We start from the raw sequence: 18,962 nt of genomic DNA, 5'->3' as shown, positions 1-18,962 counted from the left end.
ATCGAAGTCCGTTTGCACCCCCAAACAGGCCGAAAACCCTTCCATAGTAGTGTGAAAGTGGTTTTTTTTAAAGTGGACATTTTATAAATGAAATGAAATGAAGCTCTAAATGAAGAAAACATGCAAAAACATGTCATGATGTAGGGAGGGGCGTTTTTTGATTGACGTCCCATTTTTTGGGGATGTATGTGCCTCTTGGATGCTCAATAGGGAGAGAAGGGAAGATCCCTAATCTATTTAGAGAGGGCAAGATTTTGATGGTAACCACATGCAATATGATGAAGGGAATGAAATTCTGATTTTTAGTATTTCTCTCTCCTCTCTCTCTCTCTCTCCTGCATAGAGGCACTTCATGTGGCAAGAATCAAGAAGAGAATCAGGAGATGGATGCTTATCCGGGAGGCACCGGATTGTTCCAAGAGGCTGAGGAGGCTGAAGGCTGAAGATCTGTGGTGAAATCCATGGTTGGTTGGTCAATACAGAGTCCCAATTAAATATTCAAAAAAATTCAAAGCACAAAAAAATGCGGTATGCTCTATTTTATGAAAGAATTTTGCTTGTTTTTTATCATTCATGGTCTAAATGGTGTGCACATGGGCTGAAATTTTATTTGAATGTTCCTTGCATTATGTTTGAGGGCTGCAATCATTGTTATGCAGAACCTGTATTGAGTTACATCAATTATAAATTTTCAAAACCCAAAAAAACACTAATTTTGATGAAAATTGATAGTTTCTTTGATTTTGAGCGAAAAACAATGAATGGGCATGGGATAAAAAAGGAAAAATGCTGAGTTTTAGTTTCAATAATCACTCATTTAAAAAAAACCAAGAAATACATATTTTTATTAAAAATAAATAGGAAAAATAAGAAAAAATAGAGAAAAATGGGTTTCTTGCATTCGAAAAAAATGAAAAAATAACATCTATGTATGTGAATGTATGACAAGGCTGAAGTATGAGGTTAAGCCTCAGTTTAGCATTGTCCTTTGTGTTAAAGTGTGTATTTATTGATTTTACATACAAAAAATGACATAAAAGAACCTCTACATCTATGCAACGTAGCAAAATTTGAACGGTGAGAGGGAGGATGATGTTATACAATAGTTTAAATGTTGAAATAGTAAAAATGTTGATTGTTCTCTTTATGCATAACATTTAGGATGCAGTTTATTTAAAAATAATGGATCTAACAGCACGAGGGTTAGCCTTGGTGGTAGGTTCCTACAACGCAGCATTGCGTATTAGCGGAAATTCATTAAAATGGCTCTTTTTGCACAACACATAGACTGATTTTAAACTATAATTGTTTGTGCACAATAAGGAATCCACCATTGCATGAATCATATATGCATGGCATCTATTCGTGGCATGCATAGCACTTGATTGAAGTATAAATGACCTACGCTAGAGAGAGTAAGGCACCCAAGCTGTAGGTCTAGATGGTGGGTCCAAGGGGACAAGTAAGTGAGGACTGGTACATTCCTGGAACGATATAATATTGATACCAAGAGTGGAGTCACTTTTGTATGTGTTATATGTGTTAGTGACACATCTTGGGGCTAATCTTCAAGGTGTAGGAGGGTTGCAGTGAGGCCGTGGCAATCAGTCGAGGGGTGCCTCCTATGTTGTTCTACGTGGTGAATTATACCAAAATGTGTAGGGTCTCCCTCTGAGGAGTCTGAGAAGGTTAAAAGTTGGACTAGAAAATACGATACAAACGCAAAGTGTACGTACGATGGCAGGGCAATGTATCCTATAGACGCTCATGACCGCGAGGCCGTGGGGTTGTCTTGTGCATGTTAGAGATCCAGCTTGTGCTATAGCCAGTGCCAGCCCATTTTAGGTCCCATCAGTTTTGATCATTTTAGATCAGTTACTAATCATGTTTTTTGATGTGATTGTGTCATTCAAGACGTAATGTATATGATATACATATGAGTTTGTATCGAGGTAAGGAGGATCTCAACATGCAAATTGATGGAAGGATTCAACTCTAAACGGATACATTGGTAGCTTGTTGCCAACTTCATGGTCTTCCACAAGAAGTGCTCACCACGAGAAGAGGAAACCCTAACCAAGTTTGGACCTTTTCTAGTGATACCTCAGACATCTAGCTTGGAGAAGGTGGTGCTACTGAAGCAATCAAGGCTTCTCTACCTCCATTGTCAAACACCATATTTCGAAGTAAGTAAACCAATTTAATGAGACTAATTCAAACGTTGGCTTTGGTTAGCCTTGTTTTACTTCCATTACTTAGATTTGGAGCTGTAGAATGCAACTTTTCCACCCATCGTAATCTTGTGGCCTATGAATTGTGATATTTCCTTCCTTTACTGATGGGTACTAAAAGAAAATTCCTAGCCTTCTCTTCTCCAAAGCAAGGCTTTTTGGGCAAGTTACTTGATGTTTGTGTAGCCCAATTTCTGATAGAGCACTTGCTTCACATTCCTACACATTGCAATTGCTTCTTTTTCTCGATGTATCCTATAAGCAAAGCAAATATACTCATATACAATGTTCTCCATGATTCTGAAAAAATTATGCAATGAATAAATATGAGCACGATCTAATGGAATGTTGAAGATGGGCTTCCAAGTGGAATCTTACTTATCGCCTCACATTAGTGAAACACTTGTCACCCTTTACTAGTTCTTCTTCTTGTCCTTTCCTTCCACCCCCTCTATTAAGCAATACAAGCATGGATGCTTTGCATTTGCACCATTGGAGATTCCACACATGTATTTTAAAGTTTCAAAGTCCCCAAAAAGATACCATTTCACCAAGTATTTATCATACCCTTCAACTAAGGGCATCTCACCATGTTCGTGTGTGCATAAATAACAACTCTAGCACCTCAAATGTTTCCTCAAGAATCTCAAATGCAACGATGCACCACACATGGCACTCTGAATGGGCACTAAAGTTCCTTGGGTTGTTATTGTCAAATTGTAAAGATTTATTCATCAAAGTTACACTAATTCTTTCGAGCTTTACACCTTTGCAATCTTACTTTCATCTAGTTTTGTGACAAAGTGCAATTTACCATTACATTCCTCAATCAACATATTGTAATACTAAGTGACTTTAAGATTTTCATCTATTGACAAGGAAAACTTCTTTGTTTCTTATGAAAATTGAAATTGAAGACCTTAATAACTTTCTTAGAAGAGCCAAGGTCTCTAGGCTACTGAAGCTTGACAAACATTAAGGCTTTGGCTACTATATTGGAATCTTAAATAACTAAATTATCTTAATTTATCACAATAGATTCTCAAGCTCTCCAACTTTCCAATGATGGCTTTAAAAGTTATTTCCAAAGTCATCGGATCTGAAGTTTTCAACCTAGGAGTGGAGAAGAAAATTTTGGTGGAGAAGGAAGAAGCAATAAGGGTTTTTGGCTATATACTTGGTTACATAGATCTAGAGTTGGATACTTTGGAGTTCTTAGCTCCTATTCACTTTCCCATTCCCAAATATCAATCGTGTTTGTGATTTTCTAGATTAGATCCTGATTGAATGAAATATTGGAATAGATAAGAATTGAGAAGCCATATACCTCCCCCAAGGATAGGTGCTGAATCCCCATACCAAGAGGGGATGTTTTTACCACGGGGGAAGCATGGACCGGCTCCGATGGCGAGAGGTCTCCCAGCACAGGGATCGTATTAAGTAGGAGGTGGAAAGGTGCCAGGGGGGCTCTGGCTAGTAAATCCTTTTTTGCACTTAGGAACTACTTGGTCCCCTGTATGGCCCGAGTTCTACTTGGGACACCTATGAACGCTAGCTATAGGTGGATTTGATCTTGGTGATGTATAGATACGCTGGATGAGGCAGCATGTGACATGTAGATGCATCGGATGAGGCAACACATGAAATTGTAATTTTTCTCCAGTATGGATGGGAAAACATACATTATGGAATATAATCAATAAACTTGTTTTATTCATATTGTATGTCTACGAGTAAATTACGTAAACGAACAACTGTGCATAAAAGGATATTCACGTAATGTGGTAGGTAATTAGATAACTAAGTACTTCCATAGAGGGAAGCGGGTGGATGGATTCCCGACAAATCCAATCCTATGGCAGGGTGGTCTCGGTAAGCCGAGAGGTTTTCCCAAAAACAAATGCTAGGAAGAAACTCTAGGAAGGGCTGATTCGCTAACTTACCTAGGGTTTGGTCTCAGAACCTGAACTATAAATTATCCTAGGGAAAAGGTATGGTGGATGTGCCAGAGCATTGCGAGGGATTTCATAAATCCTTAGTCCACTATTGAAAAAAAATCAGTGTACTTCTTGAACCAAGGGTAATGGTAGTTGCTCCTTTCGAACAAGAAACCTCTCAAAAGACACCTCCGGATGTGAGTTAGTTGTTGATAGGTGACTGTTAGATCAATTAGGGACCTTCAGGTTGGTCCTTCGTGGATAACGGCAGGACGCTTCCCTTGTGGGATAGACCTAGGATTAACCAACCGAAAAAAATCCGATCATTCTGGTTAGAGTACGGATGGCGACGACTGGAAGGTAAACTCTGGGGGGACTACTAAAACGTTACTCATCATGTAATCAAAGGCGAGTACATTACAAGTGGTATCAGAGCAAAAAGAAATATAAAAAAACTTGGTATTGTAGCATGAGACATGAGTTGTTTTTTTCATTAGCCAAGGCAAAAATGTCAAGGTTGAAGCAGAAATATGGATCGTGTCCATGGAAGATTATTTCATTGCGTTGGAATTACCCCAGCTAATCAAACAATGATTGGTAAGTTAAAGCTAATAGGAGGAGCCTGAATTTGATGGAAACAATGGTGTAAAGACCAAGGAATCTCCAAAGCATCTGTTAATTGGGACATATTAAAGGATGCATTGTGAGACCGGTATCTTCTGCCAGCATACCTCACACAAAAGATGAATGAATTCTTTGGTCTAAAGTAACTTGGAATGACACTAGAAGCCTATTACTCAAAGTTTGTAACACTTCTCAAGTATGCACTATCTATGGACATTGTGTAGCAAGTATCCAAGTTTTGACATGGATTAGATGATCCCCTGAACACACGACTTGAAGCAATGCATCCATTCGACCTCCAAGATGCATTGATAAGAGCAAGACCGACTGTACAGGAACTCCAGTCCAAACCAAGAAACGATAAGCCTTGGAATAATAAGTTCCAAAACAGAAATATAACTAGGGGCTATGCAAAAAGAGCCCAAGGTCAATTCCAATCTACTGATAGCAAAAAGGCTAAGATGTCCGCGATGGAGAACTTTACTGGTGGTAATAAAGACACTTTCACGTGCTATTATTGTAATGAATCTAGCCACATCCAAAGGCGATGCCCAAAACTCGGATAGAATGCATGCCAAAGCAAGTTCCGTAACAACCAGAGCCGAACAGCCATAGCTAGAGGAAGAGTTGCCAGCATAACCCTCAAGGAAGTAGAAGACAACGAAGGTCCCACCTTGGAAACCAACATAGAGAGAGCAAGAATTCATGCCTCTCTCAAGGAGAAGGGACCAAATCAACAATTCTCAGTGTTTCAAACACCATCAACCTATAGCGGTAAAGCCTTTAAAATTTTGATCGATTGTGGAAGCACACATTCACTCATATCACCAAGGTGTTCTAGAAAACTGGGCATAGACACAATGCATGCACCTGGGCTGATAGTTGAGTTAGCTAATGGAAAAGACGTTTCCTCAACACAACAAACAAGTAAGGTGGAGTTTAATCTGGGTGGCAATCACACCAACATGAAATTCAAAGTGATGAACCTAGGAACCTATAAGTGCCTGTTAGGAATGGACTAATTAATTCCTAATGACGCTCATATTCATTATGAAAAGGGCCAAGTCACTTTCTTGAATCTTATAGGACAACTAGTGACCACACAAGGTGAAGCAGGAAGACTGAAGATTCAATTAGCAAAAGCTTCTTGAATAGCTAAAGGTTGAAGAAAAGGCTCACCTGTATACCTAATCAAATTAAATAAAACTGAATAGGATAAAGAAGCCGAAGATGAACCGTTGTGGCTTAAGGAATATGCTAACATATTCCCTGAAGGATTAACTAAACTTCCACCACAAAGAGAAGTCGACCACGAAATCAAGCTAGTACCAAGAGCTGCACGAGTTGCAAAATGACCATATTGAATGTCCATTCCAGAAGCCATAGAATTAAAGGAACAACTCAAACAACTATTAGATTAGGGATACATTAGACCCATTAACTCACCCTGGGAAGCTCCTATGTTATTTCAAAAAAAGAAGGCTGGGACTCTTCGTCTTTGCATTGATTATGGAGGCCTAAATCAGGTAACAGTCAAAAATAAGTGTCTGATTCCAAGGATCGACGAACTACTTGATCGACTATGGTCAAGCAAGAAGATATTCCAAAAACTGCCTTTAGCACAAGGTACGGTCATTACGAGTTTATCGTAATGTCATCTGGATTAACCAACACCCCTGCTACCTTTAACAGATTAATGCAAGATATATTCAGACCTTATCTTGATGATTTTGTCCTTGTATGCTTTGACGACATCTTAATGTATTCCAAGGATGAAGAAAGTCACGAGTCACAACTGCAAACAGTTCTTGAGACAATGCAAACTCACAAGCTGTATGCTCAAGAAGCAAATCAAGTATTTAGGGTTTATAGTTTCAGCAGAGGGAATTTCAGTAGATTCGGCCAAGGTCAAGGATGTACAAGACTGGTCGCCTCCAACCAATATAAACAAAGTTTGTAGCTTTTTGGGTTTGGCAGGATGGTATCGGGTCTTTAACAAGAATTATGCCTTAATTGCTACACCACTCACTGACCTACTCAAGAAGTAGGTTGCCATTAAATGGGCCCAAGTTGAACAGTCTAGCTTTGACTGGCTCAAGCTAAGTTTAGTCACAACCCTGATCCTCAAACTATCCAATCTTAGTAAAGAATTCAAAGTGGTGACTAATACGAGCTCTCTTGCTTTGGGATGCGTACTCATGCAGGAAGGACATCCAGTAGCATATTCCTCCAGAAAAATTAAAGACTCATAAGAGAAATTATGCTACTCATGACTTGTAATTACTTGCAATTATCCACGCTCTTAAGTTATGGAGACATTATCTACTCGGGAAGAATTTCTCACTGGTAACCAAACATAAAAGTCTTAAATGGATCTTCACTCAACCAGATCTAAATATGAGACAATGTCAGTGGATCGAAGTCTTGCAAGAGTATGATTTTGAGATCAAGTATAGACTGGGCAAAGAGAATGTAATTGCAGATGCTTTAAACCGCAAATCATTCTCAATGCACTTATCTCAAAAGAACCTCTTAGAGCTCAAACACTAACTACAATGATATCAATGCCTAGCAATCCTATCATTGAGCTAGCCAAGGAGAAGGCAAATAATGATCCCAAATATCAACAAATGCTAAAGAAAATTCAAAATAAAGAACAAGACTCTAAGCTTAAGACAAAGTATCTTAACTTCTCCATTGACAAAGGGCTTGCCTATTTCAGGACAAGATTATGTATTCCTTTAAGTCAAGATCTTAAGAAAAAGATATTGTGGGAAGCTCATGATTCCCCATTTTCATGACATCTTGGCTATGCCAAAACTCTTAATGTAGTTAGGAAAAGCTATCATTGGGAAAATCTCGAAAGTGACGTACTTAAATACATAATCGAATGCTTGAGTTGCCAATGAATAAAAGCGGAACGAGTTAAGCTGCCAGGAAAGCTACGACCACTTGATATTCCTCAGATGAAATGGGAATTCACTAGTATGGATTTTGTAGTTGGATTACCCTCAGTTCAAGGTGGATACAACTTGATCAAGGTAATTGTGGACATGTTGACTAAGGTTACCCACCTTATTTCGTTCAAAACCAGCTACAAAGCCTCAGATATTGCCATGTTATTTGTCAAAGAAATATTTAGACTTTATGGACTACCAAAGAGAATTATCAGTGATCATGATTCTCTATTCATTTCACATTTTTGGAAGGGATTATTTGAAGCTCTCGGTACACAACTTTGTTTTAGTACAGCTTATCACCCTCAAACTGATGGTGGACAGATAGAGCATGTAAACTAGGTCATTGAAGACATACTTAGGGCATATTGTTGCAAAGAACCTAGACGATGGATACAATATCTACCTTTGGTGGAATTTGCTTACAATGCATCCTATCATCAGAGCATCCAAATGACCCCATTTCAATCTCTATATGGGCAAGAATGCCTAACCCCACTAAACTTTTCTGACCCTACCTTGAAGGTTGAATCTTCTAAAAAAATGCTTGAAGAAATGGATGAATAAGCCAAAACCATCAAGCAAGACATACAAGCTGCCAAGGATCGACAGAAAGCCTATACTGACCTAGGGAGAAAAGAGCGAATCTTCCAAGAAGAGGACAAGGTTTTTATCCATGTACGCCCAAAGAGGAGTTCCTTATCCTTGGGAAAATTCAAGAAGCTAAGCCCAAGATACTGTGGACCTTACAAAGTCATAAAGGCTCTTGGACCTAATGCTTATAAGATGCAACTTCCTCAAACCTTAAAGTTCATGATGTATTCCATGTCAGTCTCTTGAAGCCCTATGTACCTAACCCTGATCATATTCTTGATTTTATCAACAAGTTGTAATGCCGAGCCAAGGTTTACTTGAACTTAAACCTGATAAAATCTTGGATGTAAGAGAAAGAATCCTTAGGAATAGGACCCTTAGAGAATATCTCATCCACTGGAAGGATTATCCTAAAGACGATGCTACTTGGGTCGATGAGGTAACCCTTATGAAAGAATACCCCCAATTCCTTTCAAGATTAGGACATCTTGATTTCTCTAAGGAGGGGAAGAATGTAATGCTTCCATTACTTAGTTTATTTTAAGGTGCATATACGTGGTATTTCACGTCCACACATGGGGAAAAAAAAATGTAGAATCTCTACAGGATTTACAAGAAGCAGGACTGGTTTACTAAAATAGTTTGAAATCTCTAGTATCATGTTTATATGGCTTAAATTCCACTTTAGATGGATTCAAATATATGCAGTGACTTATTTTGAAGGGAATAAGTCGTTCAACACAAAAGATAGATAAAAATAACACAATTTACAAACATCATTATTTTCTTCTATTTTTGATAGATTTTTGCAATTCTTCTCCCGCTGACTTGGCGACCAGATGCGTTCTGATTGTTTTAAGTACCCGAACTCTATATTTGGAGTTCATACGATGAAGTTATGATCCAAATAAGTTGCAAGGCAGAAAAAACGAAATCTTTGACATCAATGATGTCATCAAAAACATCAAAAAGCACGTGCCCTCTCTTTATCCACTCCCCTTGCAAAAACTATAAATTGAGGGCTTGGGGATGACCACAGAGAGCAAAAGAGAAATCTTAACGAGGACAAGACGTTGATCGAGAAGGTGACTCTGTCCGGGATATGCTGAAGGTCTCTCATCCTATTCTACTCTGATATGAGAAGAGAAGACACTGAATAACTCTATTCTATTCTATCATACCTCTACTCTCATCTCTATTCTATCATGGCCCCGAAGAAAAAAAGAGTTTAGAAGCAAAAATCACAAATAACCCTAATAACGTGGAAGCAACAATGGGAGTTGTGAGCGCGAGAGTCACTCACGAGCGCGGATGACAACCCTTTACCAACCACAATACCACCGTTTTTTCTAAAAAAATTCTATCCAAATAAGATAAGTCTATTGAGAAATACTGACTTAAGGCCTAGAAACTTGGTTACAAGAACTGGGAAGTTGGAGATCCCAAAATCTAGATGTCCCTAGTTAAATTCTAAGGAAAAGATTTCATTATGTGAAACTCAAGTGTCGATTGCTACTAGAATTAAGCATCACTTGAAAGTTGCATGATTGATTGAAGTCGTAACTCCTTGTAGACATCAATCTTGTTTTCGATCTTCTAGATTAGATCCTGGTTGAATTAAATATTGGAACAAATAAGAATTGAGGAGCCCTATACCTCCCCCAAGGATAGGTGTTAAATCCCCATACCAACAAGTGGGGATGTTTTTACTGCCGCGGAAGCATGGACCGACTCCGATGGCGAGAGGTCTCCCAGTAGGGATCATATTAAGTAGGAAGTGGAAAGGTGCCAGGGGGGCTCTGGCTAGTAAATCCTTTTTTACACCTAGGAACTACTTGGTCCTCTGTATGGCCCGAGTTCTACTTGGGACACCTATGAACGCTAGCTTTAGGTGGATTTGATCTTGGTGATGTGTAGATATGCTAGATGAGGCAGCACATGAAATTATAATTTTTCTCATGTATGGGCGGGAGAACACACATTATGAAATATAATCAATGAACTTGTTTTCTTCTAATTGTATGTTCGTGAGTAAATTACGTAAACGAACAACTCTGCATAAAAGAATATTAATTAATGAATTTGTTTTTATATGTTTCATGTAATGTGGTAGGTAATTAGATAACTAAAAACTTCCATAGAGGGAAGCAGGTGGATGGATTCTCGATGAATCCAGTCCTATGGCAAGGTGGTCTCAGTTAGCCAAGAGGTTTCCCCAAAAACAAACGCTAGGAAGAAACTCTTGGAAGGGCCAATTCACTGACTTACCTAGGGTTTGGTCTCAGAACCTAAACTATAAATTATCTTTGGGAAAAGGTACGATGGCTATGCTAGAGCATTGCGAGGGATTTCATAAATCCCTAGTCCGCTACTAAAAAAAAGTGTTATACTCTATGAACCAAGGGTAATGGCAGTTGCTCCTTCCAGACAAGAAGCCTCTCGAAGGAGACCTTCGAATGTGAGTTGGTTTTTGATAGGTGAGTGTTAGATCAATTAGGAACCTTCAGATCGGTCCTCCATGGGTAATGACAGGACGCTTCCCTTGCGGGGTAGACCTAGGGTTAACCAGCCGGTCAAAATCGGATCATTCTGGTTAGAGTACGGATGGCGACGGCGGTTGGAAGGTAAACTATGGGGACTACTAAAACGTTACTCGTCATGTAATCAAAGGTGGGTACATTACAAAGGAGGCTTTCTTTTGGGATGCTCTTGCAAATAGTAGCTTCAACCAGTTAAAGGGACTCCTTACCTCTATTCCTATCTTAGTATGCCCGGACTTCTCCAAAGAATTTACCATACAGTGTGATGCTAGTGGCCATGGCATTGGGGTTGTTTTGTTACAAGAGCATGGAGTGATTGCCTTTGAGAGCCGTAAGCTTACAGATAAAGAAATCGCCATGAATGTTTATGACCAGGAAATGTTGGTTATCTTGCATGCAATTAAGAAATGGCACCATTACTTATATGGCAACCGATTCAGAGTTCAAAGGGATCACATGGTTTTTAAGTATTTCCTTACTCAGTCCAATCTTACTCCTAAGCAGCTTTGGTGGGTAGCTACACTACAGAATTATGATTTTGACATCACTCATATGAGGGGCAAAGACAATATAGTGGCTGATTAGCTTTCTCATATGTGGGCTTGCAAAGTTTCAGCTATGACTAAATTGTATAATGATTGGATGAAGAATTCAACCATATTTTTCAAAAATTACAGCAAGGTCTTATGGAAGAAAACTCGCATTATCAATTCAAAAATGGCCTTATTTGGTTGAAATGCAATATTATCATTCCTTCTACCTCTTCTTTTGCACAGAAAATTATGGAGGAACTACATTCTTTGCCTTTAGCTGGACATCTAGGAGTTTTCAAGACCTATGACAGGATCAGTAAAAGCTTCTATTGGAAAGGACTGTGGAAAGATGTCAAGGACTTTGTCATGAAGTGTATGCCTTGTCAACAGAATAAGGACATCACCCATAAGCCAGGAAGTTTGTTACAACCACTACCTATTCCTATAGGTAAATGGACTCACATTACTATGGATTTCATCACTAGCTTTCCTAGTACAAGAAGGGATGGAATAGTGTATATGTTGTGATAGATAGACTCACTAAGGCAGCACATTTTATCCCAGTCAAGATCCGGTTTACTACCTCTCAAGTGGCCAGTCAGTTTATGGAGCAAATTTTTAGACTACATGGATTATCACATGTGATTGTTCATGATAGAGACTCAAATTTTATGAGTAACTTTTGGCAGGTGATATTTACATCTATGGGCACTAAATTGGCTAAATCTATGGCCTACCATCCACAAACTGATGGACAGACAGAAAGAGTTAATAAATGGTTGGAGACTTATCTTCGCCATTTCTGCTATGATGTCCAAACTTCATGGGATTCTTGGTTAAACTTGGCTGAGTTTGCTTACAACAACTCTATCCACGCTAGTATTGGAGTTTTTCCCTTCGAGGCTTTGTATGGCTACAAGGTGCTTATTGAGAGTGGAAAAAGACTGAATTTTTTATTGATTTTTGTTGTTTTTGAGGTCTGAATGGTTGATTTTTGATGGATTTAGAGTAATGTATGGTTGTTAATGGAAGTGTTTGAGAGTATTTTGGATGATATTGATTATGTTTTGGAAGTTCATGATGATTTTTAGTAGAAATATGAAGCTCTGTGATGTTTTGATAGATTCTGTTGAGGTTCTGATTGGTTTTGATACCTTCTGTATAGCTTCTGTTTTGTTCTGATTTTCTTCTGTATGAAGCATGGATTGATGATTGATGAAGGTTGAAATCTTTTAAAAGCTTATTGAATAGTTTTTGATAGTTTGGAATGTTTTTAGTATGAGTTATGAGGATTTGCTGTTCTCTGATGACCTTCTGTAACCCTCTGTAAATCTTCTGTAGAGCCTCTGTCTCTGTTCTCTCTGCTCTGTTTCTGTTCTATTATGTTCTGTAGATCTTTTGTAAGTGTTCTGTGGAATGTATGTGTGACTTTGGAAAAGTTTTTTTAACTTTTTGAAAGGATGAATCTAAGTTCAAAAGAGCTAAAACAAATGGAAGAAGCAGCCTGCTGAAGACTGAAGAGAAGATTGGAGTGACAGAGACAGGAGCGTGATATGAAGGGTTACTGTAGTAGCTGTGGTGCCTCTTCAACACAAACATACCTTTTGGGAGGTGTATCCATGACCTAATAAGGATTCTTGAATGTCGTTATTGAGTATTGTAGTGAGGAGATGATGTATTATTGATAGAGAGAGAGAGAGAGAGAGAGAGCCAAAGATAGCAAATTCTATCAAAACGATGTATCTTTTCATGAGAGATCAAGAGAGAAAACTATGAAGACATTGAAGATGAATGCTATGTGATTTATTTCCATTCAAAAATGGTGTATTATTTTATCTTATTTGTTCTATTGATGGATTATGCGAAGATGTTGAAGATTATGGTTGATTCTATCAAATCCGTGGGAGATATCTACTATGATGCTGCGTGAAGATTTGTTGTTTCCTTTGTTTTGGTCATCAAAAGAATGAAATACAAGCTTTTTGATATTACAAGATAGATTTTCTTGTAGTAGAATCCCCTTTTCCTTGGTGTCTCTCTTGGGGCTCCATGTTTTTGGTGTGCAGCTAGGGAAACTTGCCATCAAAGCATTAGAAGAGGCTGAAAATGAAGGAAATGGCATTGCCAAGAAGAGAAGAATTCAATGGATATTTGTAAAGTTCTTTCCTCCATTGAAGAGTTGGAGATTATTATTATCAAAGACACTTTCCACAAGAAGTTTATCCCACATTGGCGGAAATATATTACCATCATGATGCAAGCTCTATGCGATGGACTATTTCCTCTTCCTATTGAAGCAATAGAAACTTGCATCTTGGTGGCAAATTGTTTGGGAACAAACTAAAGAGCAGAAGCAGAGAGAATGACTATCCATGGAAGATTTGGTATTCATTGAGAAGTTTCCAGACATCATCAAGTGGGAGATCCTGAAGAAGCTTCAGGAGTCGTGGTCAGTGGAGGTTCACAGAAACAACAAGGAAAAGAGTTGGAATTTGTTCGTGGATGCTCAACAACAAGATATGTGGGATGCTTGGTCTTCTAAAAAAATATTCTGTTCGTCCAATTTGCAACCCACTGGAAGTTGGTAGACAGAGTGTTTTTCACAACATACACTATTGAAACCATCAGAAGATGGCATTATTATAATGATGGCACAACAATGATCCTAAGAAGAATGAGTTTTGATACTTTCAGAATGGAATATCTCCCCCTCTGTAGTGGTTTGAAAGCCGAATTTAGAGACATTGAAAAGAAGGAAGTAGAGGAGTTATTGGCCAGAGAATCCCCCAGAGACTGAAGCCCTCTCTGGTTCTATTCTGTTGATGAGTACTGAACAATTGGTTGCAATCAAGCCCCTGATGAATGACACAATCAAGAGGCAAGCATTAGAACGAGTCCAGAGGTACGTGAGAAGAGAGAAGACAAGAATCAAGGTTGAGAACGAGCTTGCAGCAGAAGCCTCCTTTGATGCCCTAAAAGAACTCTTTACAGAAGTCCCCATGGCGACTCAAGGTCCCCTTCCTAGTCAGATTCGTCTTGGAAATATTGATGGCAGGCCAGCAAATGTAGTCCCATTGCCAATTTTTAAGGGAGAGTACAATGAAGACCCTGATCTTTATGTAGCGGAATTTATGGTAGCATGTGTGGCTAACAATGCCAGAACCCCTGAGCATTGGTTAGATATATTCCCCGCCACTTTCAAGGGCGCGGCGTTTCAGTGGTATGAGAGACAAGCAACATGAACTTTTGGCACATGGGACGACCTGAAGTTGGCCTTCCTCACTAAAGTCAAGCGTGAAGGTTTTGAAGAGCGCATGAGAGAGGAGTTCATAAACCTAAGTCAGTCCTCTGGAGAAAGAGTAGAAGCTTATGTCTCTCGAATGGAATCCATCCTAAAGAGATGGACTAACCATCATTTGGAAGAAGGTATCCAAAAAGGAGTGTTTCTTAGAGGCCTACAACCAGAAGTTTGCAAGTTCGTGAAATTGAGAAGACCAGTCAATCTGCAAGCTGCAATGGAAGGTGCAAGATTGTATGACGAAGTTGAAGCAATGTTATTAATGACTCCAAGAAGAGTCGTCTTACCTCCTCCCATGCCAGGAATGGTATACCCACCAAATGCAGTCCCAGGGATAGTTCCCTACCCATATCCCCAGATGCAAACAATACCATAATATAGTACACCTAATCCACTGTGGTCACCACAGACGACAGTGTCCCAAATGATGATTCAACCACAACAGTGGCCTCAAACAGTTCCTCCAATGGCGACTCAACAACAGTGGAACCCTACCAACTAGAATCAACAATCCCAAGTCTCAATAGGAGCTCTGAATGAGAACCAGAACAGAGGACCCTCTAGATCAACCCAACCAGTGTATGCAGTAATTACAGAAGCTTCCCAAAACCCTACTACAAGTACTTCAGGAGGTGAAAATATGAAGGGCTACTTATCCAACTCAGTTGCAAGTATCAAGAAAGAGCTTATGGATGTGATTATAGAGCAGCTACAAACGTTGAAGGTGCATACCATCAATATATCCACTCCTGCGGGAGCTGGGAGAGATGTGATGTGTTCTAATACATGGTGCGGAAAATGTCATCAAGCAGGACATTTAGCCACTGAATGTACCCGAAAATCAATCAGTCCTGGAGCCTTTTGTTTCTACTGTTTGAGAAAGAACCATACAGAGGATATTTGCTCTCTGAAAGAGATGCATAAAAGAAGACAAAAAGATGAAAATGCAAGATTCAACTTGCTAGAATCCGAAATGACAACACAAGATATTGGACCAAAGCCTAAGGAGTTTGGCCTCCCTCTCAAAGTTACAGAGGACAACAGTCAGAGATCAGAGATGGAATGTTATAGGTGTGGAGAAAATGGTCATATCTCCTCGAATTGTCCAAACCCTAGACGATCTATGGATTACAAGCCCTTATGCAGCCAATGTAAAGGAGAAGGCCACACTGCAAAGGATTGTCCAAGTCCAGCCCCTGTCAAGGCCAATGCCACTGATAGCCAACAGAAAGCACAAGAGCCTTGCCTCCAATTTGGTAGAGTTGGAAGTTGCCACTATCACATGTGCCAAGAAGAAGGAACCAATTGCCCAAGAAGAGAACAACTTCCTTGTTAAGATTGTGAAGTTCAACCTACCAACAGAGGGACAAAGCAGTACAGGATAGAACAGTGTAGTACAGAGCACTGCAGTGCCATAGAGAGTCACAGAGACAGTCCCAAAAACAGGACCAGAGGAGATAGACGATGCAGAACCACCTCCAAAAATAGAGGAATTGCCGATGATGCCATTGCTAGAAGAAAAAGGAAAGATGAAAATGGGTGTAGCCCTATTCGTGAGCGGGCTGGAGAAGCCCGTGGATCCTATCAAAGAGTATGACTTGGTCAAAGACCTAGACACCTTTAAACTAGACCTAACATTTCGACAATTGTGGTGTTGTCTCCTAGCTGCCAAAAAAATTTCAAAAGCATCTTGACAAGAAGACGTGGACTAAGGATTGCTCCTTCAACAGCGATCAAGACCAATAAGGCCCCGGAGCCTGTAAAGGAAGTAGATGTAGCTAACGCATTCCTAGATCCTAGAATCCCAGAGATTAGTGTATGGATCGAAGGATGCTTTATTTCAGATGCATTGATTGATGGAGGCTCATCAATAAACATAATGACGGATGTGAAAATGAATGACTTAGGGTTGCGAGGAATTAAACCTACACAGTGGCTTATCAGATTGGCAGACCAAAGCAGAATTAAACCATTGGGCATCCTCCCATACGTTAAAACAACCCTTGCAGGAAGAGACTATTGGCTAACATATGTGGTGGTCAAATCAAATTCTTATGGGATCCAATACCCTCTGCTATTGGAAAGATGTTGGCTTTTTGAAGCAAGAGCCAGGACGGACTGGTTCAAAGGAACCCTAACCCTAGGCAGAGGACCCAACAAAGTGGTGTTGAAATTGTACTCCTCCAACAAAGTAACAGATGGTACATCAGAAGACGAAGAGGCTGTTAAGCAGATGTTTCCCAAGAAAACAAAGGCACAGTCGCTAACAATGGGCACTGTAAGCCAACTACCAAGGAAAGCAAAGTCCTTGTCCATGGGAGAATACCTCTTGCCTCAACTCGAGTTGACTTCTGGAATTACCTCTGATAGCGAAATAGAAGCATGGATATACCATTATCCCTATTACATGGAAGAAGCAGAGACAGTAGCAGAGACAGAGCTAGAGACAGAAGCAGAAGCAGAAATATACACAGAGGAGGCAAAAGATCTGTTCTTCTCCTACAGAGCCTCTATAGAAGCAGAGACATAGCCTCCAGAGGAAGAGGATGAAAATGATAAGGAAGAAAACGAATCAGGTTATGAAAGTGCAGATGAAGAAGATTCTCTGATAGCGGATGATCTTGTTGATGGCCCTACAGAGACCTCAAAGGCCGAAGATCTCAGGGTGTTAGATGGAATGACCATGGTTCCATTTGGGTTGACCAATGGACCACAAAGTATGTATAATCTACATAAGCAATGGATCAAAGGCATAAAAATTAAGTTCACCAGTGGCTCCTATTGCCGTGACCATTCATTCTGGAGAAAAGATGATGATGATGCCCCTTGTTAACAAAAGCCAGAGCTATCAAAGCCATGGCTTCTAGAAGGTCCATGCTATGTGACATTCCTAGACGCATCCTTTGAAGATGAATCCCTAAGTCCAGAAGAAATCACCACTCACACAGAAGAAAGCAAAGCTCTGATACCCTTCTAGCAATCTCAACAGACAAATGAGTCATCTGTTCAGAAGGAGGACACTGGTTCTAGTTGAACATCAGATGAGGACACTACTTCCTTGAAAGAGTCATACCTCTATCCAGAAGCAATCCGTGGGACATTTATTCACGAAGTGGAAGGTGAAAGGCAAGTGACATTCCTGGATACTAGCGGTACTAGTCGTCACCTGAAAGTGGGTCTCAATCTTCCAGAAGAAGAACTAGTGGTCATGCGAGATCTATTAAAGGAGAACTTAGATGTGTTTGCTTGATAATACAAACACCTAAAGGGGATTGATCCCACAGTATGCCAACATCACATTGACCTAGAGCCTAATGCTAAGCCTGTAAGGCAGAGACAAAGGCGTATGAATCCTAATTATTCTGCTCTGGTGAAGGCGGAATTATTGAAACTATTTGAAACCGAGTTCATTTATCCCGTGGCTAATAGTGAATGGGTTTCGCCCATTGTGGCAGTACCCAAGAAAAACGTGAAACTTCAAATATGTGTGGACTTTCGAAATCTCAATTCGAAGATGAAGAAGGATCATTTCCCTATCCCTTTTACAGACCAACTATTGGACATAGTGGCAGGCCATGAGCTCTATTCCCTCTTGGATGGATTTAGCGGATATAACCAAGTCCAAATTGCAAAAGAGGACCAATCCAAAACAACCTTCACCACAGAATGGGGGACCTATGCCTATAGAGTGATGCCATTTGGGCTCTGTAATGCTCCTGCCACCTTCCAACAAGTAATGATGGATACCTTACAGAATCATCTTCATGATTTCATTGAGGTGTATCTTGATGACTTTTGTGTCTATAGTTTGATCAGTGAGCACTGGGGACACCTAGATCAATGTTTTGACAAATGTTGAGAGTATGGGATTTCTCTCAACCCCGACAAATGTGTCTTTGGCGTCTCATCAGGAGTTCTTTTGGGCCATATTATCTCTACACAAGAGATTGCAACAAACCCAGGGAAGATTGAGAAGATTTCCGCCTTGACAATACCAACAAACCTCAAGCAATTGAGAGGATTTCTTGGCCATGTGGGCTACTATAGAAGATTTACTGCACATTTTGCAACCAAGGCAGCCCCTCTGCACAAGCTTCTAAGAAAAGATGCAGATTTTCTTTGGATTGATGACTATGAAGGAGCCTTTAATACCCTAAAACAATTCCTTATCAAAGCACCTATCTTACAGCCTCCTGATTGGACGAAGGAGTTTCATCTGCACATAGATGCATCAGTTGAAGGGCTAGG

This window comes from Lygodium microphyllum, chromosome 9, assembly GCF_053477565.2.
Source record: "Lygodium microphyllum isolate KBCC chromosome 9, Lygodium_microphyllum_v1.1.10, whole genome shotgun sequence".
Classification (NCBI taxonomy): Eukaryota; Viridiplantae; Streptophyta; class Polypodiopsida; order Schizaeales; family Lygodiaceae; genus Lygodium; species Lygodium microphyllum.
Note: the sequence above shows the minus strand (reverse complement) of the source record.